Source organism: Pelodiscus sinensis, chromosome 5, assembly GCF_052426305.1.
Source record: "Pelodiscus sinensis isolate ZL-2025 chromosome 5, ASM5242630v1, whole genome shotgun sequence".
NCBI lineage: Eukaryota > Metazoa > Chordata > Testudines > Trionychidae > Pelodiscus > Pelodiscus sinensis.
The window spans coordinates 48,089,421-48,098,499 of record NC_143056.1 but is presented as its reverse complement, the minus strand read 5'-3'; positions in this window follow the sequence as shown (position 1 = coordinate 48,098,499).

The window sequence follows — 9,079 nt, the reverse complement described above, 5'->3', positions numbered from 1 at the left end:
CACAGGCATGTGGCTGTGAGGGTGCAGGAGTTTGGGTTGGATATGTGAGGGGCTCAGGGCAATGAGGCTGAGAGTATGATGGGCTCTGTCAGCCGATGGTCAGGGCAGTGTATGTGTGTGTTACACCCGAGTCTTCAACTGCTGGGACACAAGGCCCGTCGCAGTGGGTAGTCTAGGAGAGACTGACGGGCGCCCCGAGGAGTTTAACGTCCGTGTCTTTGTCTGCTAGGATCGGGATCCCTTCGCTGAGGGCAGCCAATAGGCTGACAGCCACCCCAGAGTTTATAGGAAGAGCTTATTACATCTCAGATTTTAACTGCTAGGATACAGGATCCCTTTGCAGCGGGCAGCCTAGGGAAGACTGAGAGATGCCCTTACAGATCTGTCCTCTGGAAGCGACACGATCCAAATGTCCCAGCTCTTCCTATATCTGTCCCTTATGACCGGCTGAAGTTCTTTTAAATTGTGCTTGGTTCTGTTACAGCAACTGAAGGAGTCAGATTAAACTTTAAACAGTTACAGGTTTATTAAGCTTATAAATCATATGGTTACAATGGCTATTGCTCTATTTCTTAACTGCTAGCAAATATTGATCTTAAAAATGTTTACAAAGAAAATAAAGATAGAAAATAGAAATAATGGTACCCAGTGACAGCTTAATCTTTAAAGAGCTCTAAGTCTATGTATACACTTAAGACAAAGGACCACATCCAGGTACAAGTTTTACCCCGATCTGTGCCTCTCGACTCCAGCGTATCAGGCCAGGGCCGGTCCCTCAATTCCTAGGAAAGACTAATACGAGGTGGGCATCCCCGTGGAACCTCGGGAGGTCAATCACCTAACCCGACCAGCAGATAGATGGTTGGTTGACACTCAGTAAGTGTGCTGCTGGACCCATCTTTATACCCAGAGGGGCCTGTATCCTCTTACTTATCTAAGATGCCAAATTGTGTTCGTCCGTCTTTGTGACGCCAGTTCTTACAAGGGAGTTTCAACTTAATTTACACTTGTAAGAAAATTAAGGGTATACCTTCATATCCCCAGTTATACTTATAAAAATGTATTGTCTTATAAATAGGATAACCATTGCGGTTTCTCTTGCAGCATCAGTCTGTTCATTAGCATTTGACTCAATAGGGAAATTCGAATGTCATGTCTCTAACCTTCTGTCGGCAGAAGTTTCTCAGTGCATATTGAGTGACCAGCTAGTCGTTAGTCCATACTCCTTATACGTTACTGCACACGTATCCCACACTGACAACGATGACTAATGTGACAGGCTTTCAGTAGAACCTTACATGATCCCTTTTGGTGAATCGTGGGGATCTACGTTACCCCTGACCTCTTGCAGCTGGTATCAAGAGATCCTTGGTCACAGTAATGTAGCTGCTGTCAGAGCATCAGTTAGAGACTGGTGAAGTCTGAGACCAAGATTGTCTTTGAAAAGAGATTTACCTTCACTTCTCTAAAATAACTGCCTTTTTAAGGAGAAGGTTGAGGGGGGCAGCAAAATATTAAGATTCTAAGGGGACAGAATTCTCCTGCCTGTGGGGGAAATTAGTCTGAACAGTAGCGGTGAGGTTAGGAAGGCTGGGTGGGGAAGAAAGTATGGGACCAAGAGACCTGCTCTTGGAAGGATGAGAATCTGCAGAGGGAGAACCCTAATCCAAGTCAACTTCACTCCTTGACCCTGCCTAGCATCCCCCTTAAGTTCTCAACTCCCAACAAGCATCTGTGGGAGTTAGGAATCTCCCAGTTCTCCACAAAGGGCAAATTTGTTATATAAGTCATGTCATATAAACAGTTGGGATTTTCAACTTTCCTGCTCAAACATACATTTCTCTGCCCGAAGAACCAACACATTTGCCTATTCTGCTGCAGGTCATGAAGATTTCACAGTCTGGTTCCTTAAAAGAGGAGGAATATTTTTTTTTCCCCTAAGCAATGCCTTGAGACAGGACTCGGCCTTTCTGTTCCTAGCAGCTTCTCTGATTTTTATTACAGAGATGGTTTGAACAGTGCCTGCAAGCTTTCCTTCAAATCAGGAGGGCAGCAGGTGGAGTTAGAAAATGCCAAACTTGATCTAATGTTAAAATGTTTTTTCCGAAGATCTGTTATTTTAATATAAAATTGCAGGCTTATTGCTGCTAAATGCCTCATAGTATGGCTTAAAGATAAGACGTATACTTTGAACCAGTAACTTCAGTTACTATATGACCTACTTCATTCTGTTCCCTAATCAAAATCAGTGTTGTACGTGAGCTATGTAAAGGAAAGGCACTTACTACAGTCATTTCATTTGTAAGGTATCACAGTGTTTTCGCTGTAGACAATTTGATTCTAGGTCATGGCTTAATGTGAAGCAGAGCTATAACCTTGCTGTGCTCTGTTGGAAGTCAGGCCATTGATACAGACATATCTATTGGTTAACCACATCCAGCTTCATGGTAAATGAAATGACAAGGTTTTACTTTTCCAGTAAGCATTCTGGCTATAAATCAGGTGCTTGTAGAAAGCATGACTGTTTGTACCCATTGAACTTTAAACTTCAGCTGCAACTTGCAGCGATGCTAGTGGATTCTCTGACACCCTGGCACAGAACATTGGCAATTCTGTAATGGTCAATTTTTAATAGAGTTTAAGGCCTGAAGGGACCATTAGATCATCTATCTGACCATCTGATATCACAGGTCATTAAATTTCAATGATACCCTTGTATTGAGCTCAGTAACTTGTTTGACCAAAGCATATCTTCTAGAAAGGCATACACTCTTGATCTGAAGATATCAAGAAAGAATCTACCTTCTCTTTGTAATGTGTTTCAGTGGACGCCTTCATTGTTTTATTTCTATTTTGAATTTGTCTGGATTCCTCTTCTAGCCACTGTTTCCTGTTACCTTCCCTACAAGGTTAGAGCCTTTTAGTTCTAATATTTTCTCTGTTAATGTACTTATCCACTGTACTTACCTGCCGATTTGACGGGTTCGTGAGTTGATCCATGCTTATATACACTCAACATGATAATAGCATGACAAAGAGCTACACAATCCATTAGGTCGCTGGGACACCCTACCTCTTACCTTTCAGCTGTTGCTTTATGTTCCCTACCTTCAGTGGATGCCAACTTTAGCCCTGGGGAAGCTGGTGGTGGCTGATCCCAGGGTGGATGTGAAGCCTCCTACCCCAGTTGAGACTTCATTTGGTTTCAGAGCCCAAGCTGCAGTTTCCAAATGCTGTCTACAAATTTTTTGTAGACCACTAGAATGAGCCACACCAACCTGAGTATAGGCAATTTCTTTGTCTTCACCTTTGAAACAAAAGATGAAAAGTCAGATACTATGATCAGTAGAAGTGATGTTCTGAGATTTCAGGCACTGTTTAATGGAACAGAGAAAGACAAAGCACACTGGCTAATTTTATTAGAAAGCTTTCAGTGAAGTCAGTGACTTCCTTGTACAAGGGGTTAGTAAATTGATCCATGCTTATGTACACTCAACATAATGGCATGACAAAGGATATTACCTCCCTCCAATATATTCATACCGAGGCTTATCAGATTAACCTTGGTACCTATTATGAACAAGTTATGGTTAGGAGAGAAAACCTGGCATCTGCAACAGCCACAATAGGTTAATACTGCAACCAAAAATTTTGTTTTTAAAAAAAGCACACCAACTTTTTCTTGTAATACTTGAGATGTATTCTCAACATGGCAATGTACCTTGCAGAGTGAGTTATTAGAAGTAGCAATTAAATGTATTTAGTTTGCTGACATACAGAAAGCAAAACATTAGCATTGGATTGTTTTTCTCTTACCTGACACAAAGCAAAAGCTGCTACTATTCTGAGACCTCAAAATGACATATATAAGTGTCGGGCTTGGTGAAACCTATGTTAATAGGCAAATATGCATATTTTTGTATCATGGTTACTCTGATCATGTATGTTTTTAGGAGTTCATTTTCATTTCAGTCATTTTCCAGACAGGATGTCCCTAAAGTGTCAGTTTGTTCCAGCTAATTCTGCAAGTACAAATTTGTACTGGATGTTTGCTATAGTGTGCCAAATAACACTCGAAACAATGGAAGACATTCTGTCCAAATGCTCATACAATTATGACCAGAGTTCATATTCCTATGTAATATCAAAAGTAAAACTATACAAACACCATCCCTTGTAACAAGACACACGGGGCTGGATATGTCTGGAAGAAAAGGACTCTGAATAATTTTTTGATCCTTCAAATTGTAAGGAATTGGTTTCCATTTTGCTCTGCTTTTCACTTTCTTGTGCTAATTCCCAAATTTCTTTAGATACAGAAAAGTAGCATCTCTGTTATGTGTGAGATGTACTAAGTGTTTATGTTCCTGTTCTATGGCTGTATGGCTGCTGTCCTTTTCACCTCATGAGGAAGGATCTGTTCATCAGGCTATCCTAGCAAGCAGCATTTCAAATAACCATGATACAGAACTGTTGTAAAATTAGCCTTCAAAATTTAAAAATAGCCCCATCCTCTGCTTGACCACAGTGCTCACCCAGAAGGCAATTTTTCTACTGTGAGTTATTTGCAGACACACCTACAACTTCCTTGCTCCCACTCAGAAACTAGTTGAACATCTCCGTGGGTAGCTGAATGCGCACGGCTGCTCAGTGTGCAGTGACTATCCAGAAAAGCAAGCAATGTCGTGGTGCTGAAAAAAGGGAAAAGAAGTAAATGAAATTAATAAATATTTATAAATCAATGGCATGGCCTCACCTGAAATACCAGGTTCTGATCATCTCAATAAAGACCTAGCAAGGGTTTGGAGACAGGTAACAAAAATTGTCAGAGGCACAGAGGGAAAGGCTTCAGTGTGAGGAGAGAGTGGAAAAGATTCACTGTTCAATTTAAAGAGGGTACGAATGAGAAGTAACAGTGTAAAGAACAAGAGAAAGTTAAATGGGTCATCCTGTTTATCCTTTCTGATGATACAGTGTGCACATAAGGCAGTGTTTATGGAAGGCAAAAGGAAGGAAGGGTGTGAGCCACAAAGCAAGTTGGATGCCTAACTCCCTGTGTGTGCATAATACCACTGCAATCTTCAAAATTCCTACCTGGCTGCAGCCTAACCTTGTATACGCCTACACGTGGCACATAACTTTCTGCTGTGAAAGTTCCATAAGTGCCCAAGTTTTAGATCTTGTGGCATATGTACCGCTGCCTCCCTCTGCGTGCCTAGTGTGTATCTCCTATCTGAGTCTCGGAGTGAAGCATGAAGTAGTAGAGACAAACATTCAGCTGTGTGTGGGGTCTGAACTGATAGGCAGCCTCTGAGCAAGCCTACAAAATCAGGTCTCATTCACACCGCGAGTCAGAGGAGGAAGAGGGGGTGACTGCCACCACCCACCTGGTAACTTGTAGCCCCTTCCGGCAGGAGGGATTTGAACAGGGGCTCTCGCAGCTGTCAAGTGAGTGCTCAAACCACTGAGATGTGGGCTACTCTGATGCAGGGCTTCCTCAGTGTCCTGCTAGAGCTGCTCCACTGTGGATAAATAGTGAAAGAATGATTGAAGCAGGGGGACTGGACCTAGGAGTCTCTCCCCTACCATGTGGATGCCCTAACTACTGGATCACAGAGTCATACTCTCTCTACAGCCAATGGCTATTTATCCACAGTGGAACAGTCATTGGGCCATTCAGCCACTTTCTGGAACCTACTCAGGCACCTAACTCATTCCTGCAAGAAATTCCATAAATGCGTGACTCTAGGCGGTAGGTTTTCATTCATGGATCGCTAAGCCCCCACCGCCATCCCTGCAGCCTGGACTTAGGTGGCTGTCTCCAGTGGAAGGACAGGATGTAGCACAAACCTCTCGTATGACCTCTCCCAGGGGTTAGCTAAGGTGGTTTCCTGCCCAGTGTCCTGGCTGCAGAGCTTGATTAAGGTGCCTGCCTCATCCTATTTGTTGGATAGGGAGCATGTAACTGGGTGTGGTACAGCTGCACAAAGTTCCTGTGATTTTTCTAGGTGCCCGAAAGTTAGGTGCTGTGAGGGTCCCTGCTGCAAGGGCTGAGTCCCTTCATGGATCGCACCTAACATGTTCAACTGGCTGTCGACTGCAGAAGCTGTCAGCTTTGGTGCTGACGCCAGACAGCTGGTAAGAAAACCTTTGCAGCATCACCTGGCAACTTCTGCTACACAACAACAGTTACAACCCTTCTTTGAGCTGGTTTATGTGACTTTTCCCCTAGTTGGCTGCTCCTGGGAGCAGATGTAATCACAAAGCGGGGAGGGTGTGTGAGCACTTGAGCACTGTGGCAAGCAGGAACTTGCACGTGTGGCTGCACGGTGTGATACAGGTGTGCTGAAGGATTGCAACAGGGCTGGCGATGCCAAAATGCTCTAAAAAAGCCTTGTGGGTGTGGCGTGTGAAGCTGGGTTCAATGTTTCAGCTTCCAGGGTCAGAGGCACTGCTTCAGGCTTCTAGAGGATGTGCTTGAAGAGGGCTCGCTCAGTGCAGGTGGAATTTTCAGCAGTACCAGCCTGTCAGAATGTAAAAAACGTGACTCTGAACTTGCACGTGCCAAAAGGGGTAATGCAAGCCACTTGCTAAAGCTTGGGGGTATTTTTTAAACCTAACTTGAGATGGAAGGCTTCACTTAGGCCAGATAACCACTTTCCCCTTTTCTCTCCCTCTCCACACTAATATAACCCCCCTACAATGTAGAAGCATTACCCACCAACAAAAGATAATTCAGGTTTCATCGCTGCTACTGGCATAAGTGTTCTGTGACTTGGGCTCAGATGTTCAGAAACATGTGGAGAGAAAATGCAGATACAAAATATACCTGCATCGTTACCACAACTGTGTGTAAACCTGGCTCATTAAGGAGTAGATTTAAGAATTTATTCTGAGCAGCTAGCCGTGGATAGCTGAGCTGCTCCAGGGAATGAATTGAGGGACAGGTTCCAGGATCCCCTTACTCTGGGTGGAAGAATTCACTCTAGTTAATTTGGCTGATGTGCCAGCTAAGCTGTACTGGCGGGCGTGTTCGGGAGAAGGAAGATCAAGATTCCTCACCCCTTTCCATTTAGCCTCTTTTGCTGATAGTCTCCCTTGTAGAGGTCTCTTAGGCAAAGCACAATCTCACTTAAATCTCATTCTGATCCTTTATGTTTACAACTAACATGACTGCATTTGCAAAAACTGTGAGCAGAAGTGTGCATTTATTTGTGTTCACCCACTTCTGTAAATTTGGAAAGAAATAACTATGTCCTAGTTAGCAGCAGTCCCAGGCTGTTGCTCTACTCATCTATCAGTGAGCATCCTAGCTAGAAATGGCATTTGTGCCATGTTACTGTACTGTCAGTGGTTCCACTTGGCCCCATCTTCCTTGGCTGTAGAACAGTGTTTAGAAACAGTGAGTAAATATGGCAGTACAGGGCTGGCAGTCCTCCAAAATTGTCCTGGAATCTTCAGAAATTAAAATGAAAGATTGTCACGTAATGAAGCTTTGAGGAATATTTCCAAATTGGCAATGCTCTGGCTGAAGCAAAAACCTGTTTAGCTTGTTTCAGATGTGTTTATGCTTGGTTATGGTGGGGAATGTTTCTTACTATTATTAACACTGGTGCTGCTTCATTGGTGATAGTGCCAGTGTGCACAAGTCTTCCACTGCCCTAATACTTTCATCTCATGCTGCTGATTGGCTGCTGTAGGAGCCTTTGGATACGGGACTGCACCCCACTATTAGTAATTTGCCCAAAACACCTATCACTGAGAGTGCCATGTATTTTTAACATGGTCTGGCTGCTGTCCATATAGATTGATATATTGTGCTATAAACCAGTTTCAATTGTGACCATGTTTGAAATTCATTAAGTACATGTTCTAGATGTGAGTCTTTGATATGAATGAGAAGGAATCAACAAAATCTTCCTTCATTTGACGTAAAAACTCCCCCAAAAGGAAGCAGCAAACAAACTATGCTTTCAGTCCTATCAAAGTCACTACCTTTGAAAAGGAAGGACTACACCCTATACAGGGAATTCTGATAATCAGCAGCAAGTAATCACATCAGCATTATGATACTGCAATGCGGCTTATATGTAAAATAAATATATTAGTGCACGCAGATATCTGGATAGTCTCCTTATCTAAGTATCATTTAATCTATTGCAAGTAAACTAATCTGAAATCTCTCTGCTTGGAAATCATCCTAAACTCTGCAACTGTCTCAATATTTATTTCAATTGCAAGTGTGTAAACACTGACACTTCTTCCACCCAAAGTTTACCCGTGTCCATGTACATTATCTATTTTGTGTGACCTGGTTAAAACACATTTCAGTCTGGTGGTATAGACAAGAACCTCATCATAATTTAAATGCGTGCCATTTATGATCAGGCCCTTTGGCATGGCTGATTTTGCAGTGTAGATGGAAAAACAACTAAGCTCAAACTACATTAGACCACTGCCAGGTTACTACCATATATAAGAGCTGTAGATTTCATCCAAGGTGCTTGTGTGATTTGTGAACACTGATAAAATGTGTCTAGGTTTTGGCACTGCAAGAAGGAAACAAGTTTTGGTTTATTTTGTAAGTAGTTGGGAACAATATAGGCAGAACCAATCCATGTTATATCCATAGTAAAGAACTGTAGACTGACCCTAATCCTGCCAGTAAACTGGGATAGTGTAGAAGTCAAGGCCAAATATGACAACCAACATTATTTACTGTAAAAGCACCTAGACTTGAATTAATTTTAAGAGTCCTATTCGTTTGCCTGTGGAGGGCGCTTTGTGTGCATTTCTCACCTTTCAATCTTCATTCTGGTGATTTGCATGAGCCCTCTGGGCTCAGAGTAGGGCTTATAAACCCCTCTTCCTGCCTGAGGTGGGAGAGATGTGTCACCAAACAAGAATCCAAGTCACAGTGAGCATAAGTGTGTGAAGAAAAAAAGGAGGGAAAAAACCCTTCTGGTTGCTGTATTTCCAAACTTTCTGCTAGCTCAGAAGCACCCTTGTATGAGACATTGTTGGAGTCTGGGAAATCCCAGTCTTGCATAGCTTCCTTCCTCATTTCAACTCTGCCTCC